The sequence below is a fragment of the Suncus etruscus genome, chromosome 12 (assembly GCF_024139225.1).
Source record: "Suncus etruscus isolate mSunEtr1 chromosome 12, mSunEtr1.pri.cur, whole genome shotgun sequence".
Taxonomy (NCBI): domain Eukaryota; kingdom Metazoa; phylum Chordata; class Mammalia; order Eulipotyphla; family Soricidae; genus Suncus; species Suncus etruscus.
Window position 1 is genome coordinate 17,828,256 of NC_064859.1, and position 17,960 is coordinate 17,846,215.

The 17,960-nt window shown below is 39.0% G+C and overlaps 1 non-coding gene across 1 annotated transcript; it reads left to right on the forward strand.

Moving 5' to 3' along the window:
- The first annotated feature begins 3,063 nt into the window (after positions 1-3,063).
- On the forward strand, positions 3,064-3,226 carry LOC126024817 (U1 spliceosomal RNA). The gene has a single exon (XR_007500917.1). It is a non-coding gene; the product is annotated as a U1 spliceosomal RNA (small nuclear RNA).
- The last annotated feature ends 14,734 nt before the right edge of the window (positions 3,227-17,960 follow it).

Consider the following 17,960-nt stretch of genomic DNA (forward strand, 5'->3'; position numbering starts at 1 on the left):
AACTCTTGCTTTGTAGTACAGTTTAAAGTTGGGGAAAGTAATTCCTCCAATATTCTTTTTCCTAATGATTGCTTTAGCTATTCTAGGGTGTTTATTGTTCCAAACGAATTTCAAAAGTGCCTGATCCACTTCTTTGAAGAATGTCCTGGGTGTCTTTAGAGGAATCGCATTAAATCTGTACAATGCTTTAGGGAGTATTGCAATTTTTTGGGGGGGGGGCCACACCTGGTGACGCTCAGGGGTTACTCCTGGCTATGCGCTCAGAAGTCGCTCCTGGCTTGGGGGACCATATGGGACGCCGGGGGATCGAACCGCGGTCCATCTCCTAGGCTAGCGCAGGTAAGGCAGGCACCTTACCTCGAGCGCCACTGCCCGGCCCCTGCAAGTTTAATGATGTTAATCCTGCCAATCCATGAGTATGGTGTGTGCATCCATTTCCACGTGTCCTCTCTTATTTCTTGGAGCAGAGTTTTATAGTTTTCTTTGTATAGGTCCTTCACATTTTTAGTCAAGTTGATTCCAAGATATTTGAGTTTGTGTGGCATTATTGTGAATGGAGTTGTTTTCTTAAGGTCCATTTCTTCCTTATTACTATTGGTGTATAGAAAGGCCATTGATTTTTGTGTGTTAATTTTGTAGCCTGCCACATTGCTGTATGAGTCTATTGTTTCTAAAAGCTTTTTTGTAGAGACTTTAGGGTTTTCTAGGTAGAGTATCATGTCATCTGCAAACAATGAGAGCTTGACTTCTTCCTTTCCTATCTGGATTCCCTTGATATCTTTTTCTTGCCTAATCGCTATAGCAAGTACTTCCAGTACTATGATGAATAGGAGTGGTGAGAGAAAACAGCCTTGTCTTATGCCAGAATTTAGAGGAAAGGCTTTCAGTTTTTCTCCATTAAGGACAATATTTGCCTCTGGCTTGTGATAGATGGCCTTAACTATATTGAGAAAGGTTCCTTCCATTCCCATCTTGCTGAGATTTTGATCAAGAATGGGTTTTGGACTTTATCAAAATACTTTCCCTGCATCTATTGATATGATCATGTGATTTTCTTGTTGTTGATGTGTATTATATTGATAGATTTACAGATGTTAAAATAGCCTTGCATTCCTGGATGAAACCTACTTGATTGTAGTGGATGATCTTCTTAATGAGGCATTGAATCCTATTTGCCAGGATTTTGTTGAGGATCTTTGCATCTGTATTCATCAGTGATATTGGTCTGTAATTTTCTTTTTTCGTAGCGTCTCTGTCTGGTTTAGGTATCAAGGTGATGTTGGCTTCATAAAAGCTATTTGGAAGTATTCCTGTTTTTTTCGATTTCATGGTAGAAGTTCCTCTTGAAAGGTTTGAAAGAATTCATTAGTGAATCCATTTGGGCCTGGGCTTTTGTTTTTGGGCAGACATTTGATTGCTGTCTTAATTTCCTCAATAGTGATGGGTGTGTTTAGATATGCTACATCCTCTTCATTCAACCGTGGAAGATTATAAGAGTCCAAGAATTTATCCATTTCTTCCAAGTTTTCATTTTTAGTGGCATAGAGTTTCTCAAAGTAGTCTCTGATTACCCTTTGAATATCTGCAGTATCTGTTGTGATATCCCCATTTCATTCCTAATCTGGTGTATTAGATTTCTCTCTCTCTGTTGCTTTGTGAGTTTTGCTAGCAGTTTATCAACCTTGTTTATTTTTTCAAAGAACCAGCTTTTGCTTTCGTTGATCTTTCGAATTGTTTTCTGGATTTCCATCTTATTTATTTCTGCTCTAAGCTTTGTTATTTCCTTATGCCTACCTATTTTTGGTTTCTTTTGTTAGACATTTTCTAGTTCTAAAAGCTTTTTATATAGACCCCTTCTTCATTTCTGATGTGTGCTTGCAAGGCTATAAATTTTTCTCTTAGTATTGCTTTTGTTGTGCCAATAAATTCTGACAATTTGTGCCTTTATTGTCATTTGTTCCATGAATGTTTTGATTTCCTTTTTTATTTCATCTCTGTCCCACTGGTTGTTCAGTAGTGAACTGTTTAGTTTCCAAGTTTTAAAGTTTTTTTTCTGTGTTTCTTTGTAGTTCACACCTAATTTCAATGCCTTGTGGTCAGTGAAGGTAGTTTTTTTATTTATTTTTATTTTGATCATATTGGCTTACATATCTTTCACAGTAGTATTTTAGGTACATATTAACATTGAATCAGGGGAATACCTATCACCAGATTTGTCTTTCCCCCATCCCCGTTCCCTTCCTGCAACCCATATCCCCCAACATCGCCCCTGGGCTGCTAGAGTATGTGGTCACCTCTTTGTCTAGCTTACTATTAGTGATCATATATCTGCTTGATCTTGGTACCCTCCCTTGTTCCCCCCTCTATTTGAGAGGCGGAGCTAGATAGTTCGAGTTATGTGGTTTTGTTTGAAGGAAAGAAAAGCAATAGAATGGGGTAAAAAAAATCAAATAAGCTGAAAATGGGCAGAGTCTTTCTAGAGGCTTTCAACCTCATTTTGAGAGAAGACATGAAAAAGGTAATTGAAACACCACAACAATACAGAAAGAAATATCAAATTAAATATCCAGTGAGCACTACAGCAATAAAGATAAGCACCACACAATACTCTCGGTCCTGAAATCAAACCATGCCAGAGTGCAAAAAGAAAGAGAAAGATAAAAATAAATAAATAAATTGGAGACATCAACTTCAAAATATCTTCACCAAAATACAAGGTAGTTTGTACACTTTCTATCTTTTTGACTTTATGGAGATATGTTTTATGGGTCAGCATGTGCTCTATCCTGGAGAATGACCCATGTGCATTGGAGAAGAATGTGTATCAAGCTTTCTGGGAGTGGAGTGCCCATGGACTAGTATATACATACATACATACATACATACATACATACATACATACATACATACATATATATTTCAGAGCTGATACATTCTTGTTGGGTTTCAACCTGATTGACCTATCAAAGGGTGTCAGGGCAGTGTTCAGAACTCCCACTATTATTGTGCTGGTATTGATATCTTCTTTCAGGTTTGTCAAGTTGTATTAAATATTTTGCAGGAATACTTACTTGACAGGGCGATTCCATGATCACGAAGGTGGTTTCCTCAGGGTGAGGCTCGCCCATTGCACTCCGGGCGTGCTGACCCCTGTGATTTCCCCAAATGTGGGAAACTCGACTGCATAATTTATGGTAGTGGGGGACTGTGTGTGCTCTCTCCCCTGGGGGGAAAATATTTTTCAGGTCCATCATTGGGTGCATATATGTATGATTCTTCTTGTTGTGATATCCTTCAATTAGTACAAAATGACAATCTTTGTCCCTTATAACTTTTCTGAGTCTAAAGTTTGTTCCATCTGCTACTAATATAGCCACTCCAGCTTTTTTAAGGGTGTTGTTTGCTTGGATGATCTTCCTCCAGCCTTTGATGTTGCTTGAATATTCTTGCTTGATTATTCAGAGGTGTTTCTTGTAGGCAGCAAAACGTTGGATTCAGCTTTCTAATCCATCTTGCCACTCTGTGTCTCTTAACATGTGCATTTAGTCCATTGACATTGAGAGAGATAATTGTCATGGGATTTAGTGTCATCTTTGTGTATCTGTTTGTTTGTATTTGTTTGGTGTATCTATTGGTCTTTCTTTCCTTAGTGTAGACCTTTCAGGTTTTCTTTTAGGGCTGGTTTTAGGTCTGCTGTCTTATATCTTTTTTTTTTTTTTTTTTGGTTTTTAGGGCCACACCCGTTTGATGCTCAGGGGTTACTCCTGGCTAAGCACTCAGAAATTGCCCCTGGCTTGGGGTGACCATATGGGACGCCGGGGGATCAAACCATGGTCCTTCCTTGGCTAGCGCTTGCAAGGCAGAAACCTTACCTCTAGCCACCTCGCCAGCTGTCTTAAATCTTAAGTCCTTAAAACTTATGAATGCTCCTTTAAATGTAATTTCTTTTTTCTTTTATCTTGCTGCTCTCAGTATTCTTTTTTTTTTTAATTTTTATTTTGATCATAGTGGCTTACATATCTTTCACATTAGTATTTTAGGTACATATTAACATTGAATCAGGGGAATACCCACCACCAAATTTGTCCTTACCCCTTCCTCATTCCCTTTCTGCAACCCATATCCCCCACCATCACCCCCCAGGCTGCTAGCTGGAGTAGGTGGTCCCCTCTTTGTCTAGTTTACTATCAGTGATCATGCTTCTGTTTGGTCCTGGTGCCCTCCCTTGTTTCTCCCTCTATTTGAAAGGCTAAGCTAGATAAATTGAGTTATGTGGTTTTGTTTAAGGGAAAGAAAAGCAATCGAAGATTAAGCAAAAAATTTTTTAAAAAAATAAAAATATGGGGCCGGAGAGATAGCAATGAGGTAAGGTGTTTGCCTTTCATGCAGAAGGTCATCGGTTCGAATCCCGGTGTCCCATATGGTCCCCCATGCCTGCCAGGAGCAATTTCTGAGCATGGAGCCAGGAGTAACCCCTGAGCACTGCTGGGTGTGACCCAAAAACCACAAAAAGAAATAAAAAATAAAAAATAATAAAAATAAAAATATGCTGAAAATGGGCGGAGTCCTTCTAGTGGCTATCAGCCTCAGTTTGAGAGAGGACTTGAAAAACGTAATTGAAACACCATAACAATACAAAACTAAATGTCAAATTAAATATCCAGTGGGGCCTACAGCATAAAGAGTCTATGTTCTGAATTCAAATCATGCTGGAGTGCAAAAAGAAAGAGAAAGATAAGATAAAATAATATAAAATAAAAAGGAGACATCAACTTCAATATCTACACCAAAATAAGGACGTCAAAAAACAATCAACCAATCAATAAATAAATATATATGTGGAAAATGATTATTTTGTGCTTTCAGTGTTCTATCTCTATCTGTGGGATTCATCATTGTGACTAGGATGTGTCTTGGGGTGTTTTTCTTTGAGTCTCTTTTAGCTTGTACTCTTCTGGCATGCAAAATTTGGTTGCATGCAGTCTTTAGCTCTGGAAGTTTCTCTGTGATGATGTTCTTGACTGTTGATTCTTCCTGGAGATTTTCTTCCTGGGTTTCTGGAACTCCAATAATTCTTATGTTGTTTCTGTTGAATTTATCAAACATTTCTATTTTCATTTGTTCAAAATCTTTGAGTATTTTTTCCATTGTCTGATCTTTTGCTTTGAGATTCTTTTCCAATCTCTTCTTCTGAATAAAGTTATTATGCATCTCATCTTCCAGCTCACTAATTCTGTCCCCATCTGCCCTCACTCTATCGGAGAGGCTTTCCATAGAGTTTTTTATTTCCTCTACTGCATTTTTCAGTCCCATTATTTCAGTTTGAAGTTTTCTGATTTCTATATTTGTGGTCTGTTCAGATCCATCTATGCTTTCTTTAAGTTCTCTGAACATCCTTCATATTTCTATTCTAAGCTCCTTACCAGAGACGTTAATTAGGTGGTTAGCATTTTTTTTTTGGATCATCAGAGCTGCTACCTTCCTTCTCTATGTATGCTGTTGTCCTGCATTATTTCCTCATTGCCACACTTGAAGTGTGATTCTTACTCCATGTTGCAATGGGGTTCGTATTCCACCGTGCTATTTATTTTATTGTTGTTGTTTTCTTCTTTGTCACCAGGGATCAGGAAGTAGCCTCAGGTGTCACTTTAAGAGTCCCCTGTAGCACAAAGCCAGATAGGAATTAGCCCCCATCCTTGTGGGCAGAAGCACTCCTACCTGAGATTAGAAGCTTGAGAGCTGATTTTGCTGTGTTCTCCCCAATTACCATTTTTGTAGCAAGTTTTATCATCTTTTCCCCCCTTTTATCTATCTTCCTTATCCACACAAAAGAAAATCACCACATCAACATCATCAACATATTGTAGATAAAAAAAAAATCTCTTTTTGTCCTAACAGAATTTATTGTTCTATTATCAGACTGACAAAGTTTGTTAAACTAGGGGAAGAAAATAAATCCTTTGGTTAAGTTATTAAACACACACAAACACACACACACACACACATGTACACACACATCACTGGGGTTTTACTCAAATTTAAACTTTTGCTATAAACTTCTAATTGCTTTTCCCATACTTCAATAACAAGCCCTTTTGGGAGGACCAGGCTTCTGTTGTGTGAAGCTGTTAATGAGGGTCAGTCAGGGGAAATGTAGTTAGCGGGGGTCAGTGGTTCAGACCCAAGAGCCCAGACCCCAAGGACAAATGCTAAGCTTTATTTTCTCAGCTTTATCATTCCAAATGTCTCCTTTCTTATTAAGCTCCACTATGATTTTCCTCACAGAGCTTAGTTTATTTAAAAGTTTTAAGTTAATGAGAAAACTATCAGAAGAGAATATCAGAGGGGTTTAAGTGGTTTTAAAGATGATGTCAATAGGCCCCTCTGGACCCATGACCTTTCACAATAAAAATTTGGCCCATCTTCCCTTCCCATAAGTGTAATTGGGGAGTAGGGGACTTGAGAAGCAGAGGCCTCCATATTAGATTCTGCTAAGTCCCTTGAAGGAAGAGGCATGCTCTCCCTTACTACCCTTTCTTTTCTTTTCTTTTCTTTTGTTTTTTTTGTTTGTTTGTTTGTTTTTTGTTTTTTTTTTTTTGCTTTTGGGTCACACCCGGGCAACACTCAGGGGTTCTTCCTGGCTCTATGCTCAGATATCGCTCCTGGCAGGTCGGGGGACCATATGGATTCGAACCACCATTCTTCTGCATGCAAGGCAAATGCCTTCCCTCCATGCTATCTCTCTGGCCCCATTGCTCCCCTTTCTTAATTGAACATGGCAGTAGAAGCTCAGCAGTTACTTGGGATCATGGAGTGACTGGATAAGAATGTCTGAGTCTGAGGCTCAGGCCCTGCAGATCTGAGGAGCCATGTGGACCTGGGACATCCCAGGTATGCAAATCACTTCAACAATATCTGAACTTTTCCTCTGCAAAGCCTCACCAAAATGTACGTAATTTTCATTAACTGAGTGCCTCCCTGAAAACATCTAATTTTTTGTTTTCTTGTCTCTGTGATATTTGCTTTTTTTATAGTCTATCAAGATGATTTGATCCTTCTCTGATAATATGCTTAGGTTTTTACTATGCTGCTTTAGAAACTTTTAGAATTCTACTTCAGAAGTTGTTACTTGCTGGTTAATTTTTAGGACTATTGTAAATTGTGAAAATCTGCCAAGCAACATTGTCTTATGGTTCATAAGATTTCAGAGCACCTCCAGATTTCAAAAAATGTCATCTCAAATCATTTCAAGTACAAGGTTCTCACTATTGGCTTGTTAGGGAAAGCAAATAACAGAACATTGAGCTAAGAGGAGCTACATACTGATATTCCTGTAACATAAACACTCAATTGCCTGCCCCATGGAAGTCAAGGTCACTTTGTTACTCCTAGGTGACCCTAAGCCAAAATGATTAAGAGCATAAATATCTGAAGGTGTGTGCTGCACATGATAAACCTTAAAATTAAAAATAGATACTGATTTAAGAGATGCGATGAGGTACCAGTGACAAGAATAACTTGAAATTTTTTCTCCTAGAGCTTCAACTTTGTAAAGTAATGTGGTCTGCATTGCAATATGAACAAGATTTGATTGTTTTAAAGTTTGCTTGTTTGGGGGTGATATCCTGCAATGGTCAGGGGTTATGCAGGAATCACTTCTGTCAATGCACAGGGGACTGTCATGGGCTCAGTCCAGACACTAAGGGAATCCCCAAGGTTCCTGAGGAAGGTGGGTACACAGTAGTCAGCAATGAGAAACAGAGCCACAATCAGAAGTGTGAGTAAGTCTGAATTCATTTATTGAAAATTACAACAGGCTATTTCAGCAACATTTTTGCAAGACATAACTTTTTGTGGTTAAAAAAAAAACTCACATCTGGTTTTCCTGCAGAGTTAAACATATATTTTCTTGTTAACAAATGCTTAGGTAACTGTCAATACAATCTGCTTAATCTACAAACTTCTTTATAATGGACAGTTCACAGGCCTTTTACTTTTAGGGCCTCAACAAATAAACATACTTCCTACGTGTTGTGGTGGTATTCATTGTCTATATGATGTAGGCAGCACACTCCTCTGGCTCCTCCCTTTCTGGATGGGCTGACTTGCCTCTAAGGGAGGGGAGTCCTCCGTGGATGAAGCCTCACACTGGGTCAAATCTTAGGCCCGAGCATGCAACAGTCCAGAGAGAAATGTTTGCTTCTGTGATATAGCACCGTTCTTAGTGTAATTTTTCCTTCTTGTTGCAATGGTGTTCTTTCCTTAGAAAGAGTGAACGGCCGCGTAGCGAAGCGGAGCTGCCGTGCTCTGCTGGAGCCTCTTTTTGCCCCACTCGCAAGAGTTTCACGCAAGAGGACAGTAGACAGACATAGACAGGTCACACTCACAGTCTTTCACAGTTGAGCCCCACTGGGCCGGTGTACTTTCGCGGATTTTCCCCGCCTGGTGTCACACACAGGGAGCCAGCTTTTGCAAAGCTTAGCCGGTTTTTATGCTCTGAAGTCCCTCCCTGAAAATGGCGTCTGGGCGAGCGAGGTTTCTGGAGCCTCTTTTTGCCCCACTCGCAAGAGTTTCACGCAAGAGGACAGTAGACAGACATAGACAGGTCACACTCACAGTCTTTCACAGTTGAGCCCCACTGGGCCGGTGTACTTTCGCGGATTTTCCCCGCCTGGTGTCACATACAGGGAGCCAGCTTTTGCAAAGCTTAGCCGGTTTTTATGCTCTGAAGTCCCTCCCTGAAAATGGCGTCTGGGCGAGCGAGGTTTCTGGAGGCTCTTTTTGCCCCACTCGCAAGAGTTTCACGCAAGAGGACAGTAGACAGACATAGACAGGTCACACTCACAGTCTTTCACAGTTGAGCCCCACTGGGCCGGTGTACTTTCGCGGATTTTCCCCGCCTGGTGTCACACACAGGGAGCCAGCTTTTGCAAAGCTTAGCCGGTTTTTATGCTCTGAAGTCCCTCCCTGAAAATAATAAACATACTTCCTAAATCTCCTCTAAAGTCTAACTAAAAGACAAGTTTAATAAAAAGGGTCAAAGTCTGACTAAAAAGACAAGCTTAATTAAAAGGGTGCAAATCTTTACCTGGGAGAAGCTTTCTTAACAACCCATTGTTACTTCTATGACAAATATTGGATGTTATTTTTGAGGTAAAAGATTAGCAAGTCACTAGAAGTCCCTTCTGCATCAGATATGTCCCAAAACAAACATTATTTTTATCTGAGAGGACAGGGTAGTTAGCAGAACAAACACAAGACATTCTATCAATAACTAACTTATTGAACTAAATAGATAAGTGTTAGTTATTTCAGCTTCAAAGTGTTTCTCTTGATGCTAAGTTTTCCAGATAAAAAGGTAAATGCTCAAATATAGACATACTTAGCACAGCAGAAAGGAGATTCATATTTAGGCCAAATAAATGCTTGCAACTATCAATAAGCTACGTTGAGATATACCACAACTTCTTGTCAGGGGACGCAATCTCTCTTTGAGATCTGATCTCAGTTAGCCATGCTGAAACAATTCAACAGCAGGCCTAGTAGTTTCTAGCTTCCCCTAAGCCAGAGCTGCAGTAGGGAACCATATGGGATGCTAGGGAACAAACCTAGGTTGGCCATATGCAAGACAAGTGCCACAGTACTGTCTCTGGACCCACACAGTTTAGTTTTATCAGAATTTGGACTTTTCAATTACGTCATATAAATAAAAGGGTCACTAAATTTTTACTCTGCTCTCCCCCCAAAAATTGATATCTTACTGTTGAAGGAAGGAAAATTTACATATTTAAATATCATACATCAAAATAGAGTCATTATCCAAGATGTACCAAGAACTCACCAAAGTAAGAAACAATCACCACAACAAAGGGAAAAAAAAGCCAAAAAGACACTTCTCTGTCACAGGCCAGCTGAGTTGGGCAGCATGGAGAGGAGCATCAGGGTTATTCAAAAAAGGATGGGAGCAAGGAGTCAGTAATGAGTGGGTACTCAGAAAACAAACACACTCAAGAGTAATTGGAATTGAGCCCAATTTATTGGAAGTTCTGCTTCATATTTAAGAAAAAATGATCAATAGTAGGAAGTTGGGTAGATCAAGTGTAATATGTTTTTTTGCTACAGAATAAGCATTACCTGTCAGCATACTCATTAGACAATCATCTAAACATTATATGTATAGTGTAAATTCTTTGTTATCAGTTTTATTTACCAAAACTAGAAATCAGAAAAATATGTATTCTTTTCTCTTGGATATAATTCTGCGGGTGTCCTGCAAGCCCCCCGAGGGGGCCCGACCAGCGGAGAATAGATGAGAGGCTTACGGACAGCCGCACCTTTATTTTGCGTAGCTCAGATCAAAACCGCACCGTAAAAATCTAAGAGGTTAGTAGAAAAATGGCCCAAGACAGGAACTATGTTCAAAGGCTCTTTAATATGATTCTGCACTCACTTATATAGACAAGGTAAAGGGGGGCAGGCAAAAGGCAATGTCAATCATACGTTTGGCGCGCAAACTGCTTCATTATTCCAAATAAGGTATAAGCCCAGTATAGGTAAGAAGAAACAAAGAAAGTAAATCATTTTCCAGAAGGGGGGGGGGGAAGCAGTGACAATCTTGCAAGCACTGCTAAATCAGCAGCTTTCAAGGAATTGCCCTATGACCCAAAGTAGGGTCTGCAGACCACTTTCCGGAACTCTCAGCAGGTTTTATGGTGGGGCAAGCTTTGTTGCATAGGGCGATGAGGTTTAGCTATCAACTCAGGAATGTAAGCTATGGGGAGACTTGGCTCCATGGTATCAGGCTGTGTCTTCCTCCCCTAGGCTGAGAAGTTACTTTATTACTTTGATGGTTGCCTTTTTCCTGTTGGTATATGGGCTTATAGCAGACAGCACTTAGCACTGAAAAAATGGCAGGGAGTTTTGCAAAAGTAACCACTGAGTCAGTCACGGTAGCCAACATAATTCTTACTAGTCAACTACTAATTGACAAAGTACAATTTCATTATCTAATATTATACCAAAGAGCTATTGTACAAAAGGGCAGATGTAATTAAAAGACCAGACACATTTGTAGCCTACACAATACTAAATAACTGACTAAAAAAATCATTATTGTAGATTCTACAAACTTGAGAAAAATATTATTGTAGATTATTCCATCAGCTTAGAGTAAATAAGGTGTAGTCCATCCATTCTTATTTTAATGCAAAGGGCAAAGGCACACAGGTTATTTTTTATGCAGTCAGCACTGCCAGTTCTCATTACACATTAATGTTTAATAAGTTCATTGTTGCTATCTTGCCAATTGCTAACCTAGAACACAGCTAACCTTTTCTCTCAGCAGTGTCTGGCAGGACCCTTTTCAGGGGAGAGGCTGGGCATACACCACAGCAGTCCTACTGGTATTCAACCATCATGCTTGTAGTCTGGAGGCTACGGCACTTCTCCAAAGATGGAGAGAAGCCAACAGGCTCTCTCCACTGTAAATGGAGATGACAATGAGCCACTTCATCTGGAATAATGGCCTAGAACAAAAAGAGCTGAACAAGTGAGGTTATAAAATAATTTTTTTTCTCAAATTTTGTTGGTGTCCATGTAAACTGGCTGAGCCACTGGGCATAGCAATATGGAGTTTTCCTTAAAATATTTTTAATTAAACACAGACATACCAAATGATCAGCAATTTCACACCTACATATTTATCCAAAGATACAACTTAAAATAAATAAAATACAACATATACTCCAATCTTCACAGCAGCTCATTTTACAATAGCCATGACAAAAGAGCCCATTGACAAGAGGAGGAAAAGAAGAAAATGTTTATGTGCATACAAATTGTCATTCAGCTAAAGAAAAGATGAAATCTTACCTCCTGTGACAACACGAATAAAGCCATAGCAGTTTTGTAAAACAAAATCAATCAGAAAAAGAAAGACAGAGATTGGTCAATTTACTCACATGGGAGACTCTACAGAAGAGCACCAAGGCCAATCAAAACTGACCCTGAGATCTAACTGATCCAGGCCTGAGATCCCCAGGGTGTAGGATGGAGAAAGCAAAGAAAGGTTTCAGGGAGGTTAATGGAACCTGGTGAGGAATATTGGTACTTCAGTGGTGCGTAAGGTATACTTACATACTTCAAGAGGTGTGAAATGAGATTACTAAACATGCAGTCTTGTATACTAATATCTCAATAATTAATGACATACGTTATGTCTTGTATAATCTTCACACTAATCCAGGAGCAAGGAATTAATATCCCTTTTTTAAAGAGGAAACTCAGTTTAATCATGACACAATTATAAAAGTTTAAATGTAGAGTACCAGAATTTGAATGCTAATGTTTCTGACTTCAAAGCCAGTATATTAATATTTATGTTGTATAGATTAGTTCATCTCCAAGGAATAGGTAAGAATCTCATGTGCTGATGGAAGTCATAGAGGACAGACAATCTGGCCAGAACTATCATATGAATTAGCCAGAGGAGAGCAGGGGATGAGGAATGGGATGCTTAATGCAGCTTTGGTGAGAGAATTCCTACTATAAATGAATCCAAGATGAAGTAGAGGATAGTTTGCCACAGTAGGGAATGCTTCTTAATGAAAACAAAGATATTTTTGGCCTTTAACAATGATGATATCAGAATTTACTACCAGGTCTTTGATTGGCAGCTAGAAAAATTAAAAAGTAAAAGTAAGTCTAATTTTATAGGAGTGGGAAAGGAAAAACAGATTTACATCGGAAAACAACGTAGTGTTTTGATATCAGTTACTAAAATGTTTGAACTGTTAACAATTGAAAGGCTCACTTAGTATTGGTCTTCATCTTACAGCTAAGGAAATTGTAGCCCCAGAAACTTAAATCCCTTTGATATAAGTAGGCATTGGCATAATGATTAAAACTAAGGTACTATATGCAAGTTGTTAAAAAAAAAAAAACTCACAAAAAGTTCAGCAACTCATAGATTTTTCACTCAATCCATTCTTTTCTTGTTGTTTGTTTTTGGACCACACTTGACAATGTTCAGGTGTTATTCCTGGCTGCTAAACAATTACCCCTGGCAGTGCTTGGGACACCAGTGGGATGTCAGGGATGAAAACTGGGTCGACTACAGTGAAGGCAAATGCCCTCTCTGCTGGGCTATCACTCAAGCCCTCAGTACCTACACTTTCAACAATATCTGATCATCGAATGATACAGTCAACTCTACTCTATACCAGGACCAGAAAGAAAGTTCAATGGGCTGAAGGGATGCTTGGTGTGAAGGAGGCACAGATTCTATCAGGATGCCAAACATGTTCTCCTGAGCTCCGGTACAAAACCAGGAATAGTTCCAGAGTCATACCTCATGAGGTATGACATCAACCCCCCCAAATAAAAATAAAAGCATCAAAACTTCAGTGATCACCATAAGCCTTGAGAATAATTAGTCATTAAGTCATTACTATTTCGAATTATAAACCATCTATTTTATTTTATTTTTTGTTTTGTTTTTGGGCCATACCCAGTGATGTTCAGGGGTTACTCCTGGCTATGCGCTCAGAAATTGCTCCTGGCTTAGGGGATCATATGAGATAATGGGGATCTAACTGAAGTTTGTCCTGGTCAGCCACATGTAAGGCAAACCCCTACCGCTGAGCCACTGCTTCGGCCAATGATCTATTTTAAATAACTGTATCTAGAACTTTTAAGACATTCATTAATGTCTACATAATTTTGCTTTAAAAATCAGCCGAATTTTCTAATATTCCTTCCCTAATAAGAACAAAGTTTCATATTTCAGGGGTTGTATGGGCAATTTTATTTACTCTATGGAGAGAATTTCAATAAACTCTTCCTCCCTTATCCTACCCAATAATTTGGAATCCAGCACAGAGAAGAATGCCAAATTCTAACAATAGTCTAAAACAAAGTAATTTTTTAAAGCTCTCTTGCTTACTATAAGAAAGTTTATTCAGTTTTAATGAGTCCACGTTTTACCTCTAGTTTTGGTTCAGAAAGAGAAATTATATTTCATGCAACCGGTGTGAAAATTTTAGACTATAACCAAATGCCTATCCTGATCAAAAAGAATATCATTAATTTCACAGTGGAAAAAAATCTTACGATAGGAAGTCGTTTCTCCCCCAAAACCCCAGAAAACCAAAGAAACAGAACACACAGATCAGCTCTCAAGAGCCACAGGCATTTCAACAGCAGCATCTTAAGGCAGATCTTAAGATCAGTCTTGGGAAACCATAGCTGACTTACCACTTTAAACTAGCCAGAGAATAGAGAATTCTAGAGAGATCACGGCACATGCATAGTTTGCAGATAAGTTGATGAACCTCCAAAGTCTCATTCATCTCCGTCTGTGCAAATACCACAAGAGCATCCTTCATTTTATCCATGAACTTATCAGTAGCCCCATTAATATTCTAAATTATCTTCTCTGGAAAACAAATTGCCCTACTATTTGTCTTCTTTAAACATTTGTGAGTCAGAGAATGTGGACTCAAGTGTTCTGTAATCAAGTTTTCATACATCATTTTTGCTCCTCACTCTTTCACCAAACCTGAGTCCACCCACACTTTCAAGGGTAATGATTACAGGAGACAGAGAGACTAATGCCAATGAGCCTAAAGAGTCTTTCAGTAAGAATTTGAGAAGTGATCCAATGTCCCAGACACTCCCAGAGATTCTAGACAGGCAGCGTCAATGAAAATTCCTGCTCTAGTAGAAATTCTCTGCAAGTCTCCTATTCCCACTCATGTATATGAGTTATTAAAGACTTTGACCCAAAAAAGTATGACATGCATTAGCAAGAAAAGTTCCAATCTGATTGTTAGAAAGCCTATCCTGTTCTTTGTGGGTTTGTTTTCTGTTTGGGAATTTTTAGTTTGTTTATTTATTTAGCAGCCACACCCAACAGAGTTCAAGTTCAAGCTCCTGGCACAGTACCTGGGGGAACTGAACCTGGGACTGAACCAAGATCTTCCATATGCATAGCATGTGTCCTGGCCCTTTGAACTATCTCTACAGCCCATCTTTATATTCTTTAAGACATTTATTTGTATATGTCCTTAAGAAAATTCTTGTTGAATCTTTACAAAACATCTATGAAAGGCAAATATCAGAACCATAAATGTGAGAAACAGATTAATTAATTAAGAATTGATTTGCATGCACAAAATAATTCTGAAATATTCCTTAGAATCACAAAGTGATTTTACTTCACAGATACTGAGAGAGAGCCAGGGAAATTAAGAGCTGTAGCAATTTTAAAGTCAGTATTTATAGTTACACCTTGCTTAGCAAGTGAATAAATGGAGGTGTGAAAAGCCAAGTGACCTCCTGAAGGTCAGACACAAACACATATTTCTCAACCCTTAAAGCCGAATGTCTCCTATTCCTCTCACGTTGCTTTTAAGGCCAAGTTGAAACTGTACATCTGAGAGTTCCCAAAGTGGCCTAAAACTCCTCTAACCTGTCATAAAATTCTATTTCCCTCTTCAAAGCAGTACTCAGGAAAGTCTTATTTAAAAACATCACCCAGCTAGGAATGAAAACCTTCCCAACAGGGACAAGATGAACCATCTGCTTCCTTTTGCTTAATAGAACACTGCCATTGCTCTCTGCTTGGATAAATGCTATTTGGGTTTTCTTGAGTTCTGAATGAGTTCTTAGTATTGCTCTCTTGAGCGCTCTCTCTCCCCCACTCCCACCCCACCCCACGTAGTCATTGTCTCCTTGCCCAGAATTTCATGTGTAATCGTCTGTTCCACCATTGGTTTTTCTGAAACCAATCTTCCTTGTCTTTTGTAATTATGTAAAGCTGTTCTCTTGCAGGCCACACACTGTAGCTCTCTAAAACCTGGAGAGAAAACACCCTAATTGTAATGATAATGGTTTCACATTCCAATTATTCATGCTGGAGAGAAAAAAAAAAAAACACAGGGAGTTTCATTCCTCATTTTCTTTAAAACTGGGGGGAATAGTACTTGAGCTGATTTTTCTTAAGAGCAGCAAGTTTTTTTCATTGTCTTTTTAAGAACTCTTTAATTACTTTTGGGGGATAATTTTAGCTATTCTGTTTGTACGTCTGTCTACCTACCTACCAGACTTCAAGAAAATTGAGGTCTTTTTGTTAGATCAGGTAGCGGCAAGAAATAAAAAGAGGCCTACAAATACTTAAAAAAATTAAAAAAATTAAAAATAAATCAGCCAACCCACTGACCTCAGTCCTACAGTCACACCTGAAATCTGGCAAGTATTTGTTTCTGGACCCCAGTAGTAGCAAGGCTACACTGTTGATTATTATGCAGGTCTTGCACTAATCTAATTAAGTAAAATGGAAATCCAATTTCAAGCATTGTTGTACACATTTGCATATGACACGAGTAGTCAAAAATCTGTCTGAAGTTAAATGAAGCACATGTACAGCCCCTTATCAATTTGAGTATTGCCCTCTCAACAGCTGCAAACCACTCAACACTGAATACCACTGGTAATAGCTGCTTTCCTGAGAGTGACAATCTCTTAGAGCATTAGTAACAGAGTGGGCTCAATGCAAGCCAGTATTTCTAAGGAAAGGGTCTTCTGGGAATTTTCCAGGAAAAAAAGCAGCGGCAGAGAGATGCTATTCTTAACTGCCAAGCCAAATTCCTCTTAGACGCTATAAAAAAATATTTAATACTCACAACTTAGGGACCAAAAAAAGGAACTCTATTCTGGTGAGTCTCTCAAAAAATATGTGTGTTTGGGGTTTATTTTGGAAGCATGAGGGTTCCTGAAAATGGGACACCAACCAGAAAATGAGTCAACTTTAGATCCTCTTCTTCCCTGAAAATTCTCAAAAAAGAATGACCAACCAGTTCATTATAAAAGTCAAACAAAGCAGCCCCTGATTACTCCATTTGTTGTTCAGCTCCAAGACATCACAGCTGACACAGGTGTGGGGGAAGAAAGCACATTCAATGACACAAAGAATTTTTGAAAAGGCCAAGGGAGTGACAGTGTTCCCTCTGTTCCTCCCAATTCGATTTTTAAAATATTCTGGTTAAAAAGCAGGTTTATAGAATAGAGGTGGGAAATGTTCTACTATGATCTGTACTTTATGATACAACAGTAGTAGCATGGAGCACAGAGAAAACAAAATGTAAAAGTGAATTAAAAATGTAAGGCAAGTGAATAATGGAAGCAGACGCAGCCAACAGCAAGCATTTATAAAGAGCCAACATGCCAAGCAAAATTGATTGCTTTTACACCAGGATGGAATACCAAAGAGAGCTGAAGCCACATATCAGCATTTGAAGCTTTCAACACAATAACCCAAAAGACTATGAATGAAGAACAACTTTGGGAACTGCGCACAGCTTAATGTGTATTTGACTACATCCTGGGCGTCCAAGGTACTTGGTTTACAAATGAGGTGTAAGACTTTGCCCCTGATTCATTCAAAGAAGTATTGTAGAAGAGTCTGGAAAATTCAAGATTAGAATAATCCCTTTGCCTAAAGCAGGAGTCCTCAAACAACAGCCCACAGGCCACATGCATCCCACCGAGGACACCGAGGACCAAGCCTGCCAAGTGGTTTTGCCACCATTGCTGCCTGTCCTGCTTAGCAGCCAACTCATCCTGGGTCACATAGTGGCCATGTTTGGGAAGAGCGCTACTCTCTCTGACTCCTATCTTCTCTCTGTCTCTTGACTCCTCCTTTCAGTCTTGGACAGGGGTCCTTAAACTACACTCACCAAAACAGGCTAAAAGCAGTGCCTATTGAAATACTGGTAAGTTTGTTTATTTTACTTTAAATGTTCTTCATTTAAAATATTGTATTTGTTCCTGTTTTGTTATTTTACTTCAAAATAAAATATATGCAATGTGCATGGGAATTTGTTCATAGTGTTTTTTAAAACTTTACTCTGACCCTTCAACAGTCTAAGGGACAATGAACTAGCCCCCTGTATAAAAAATTT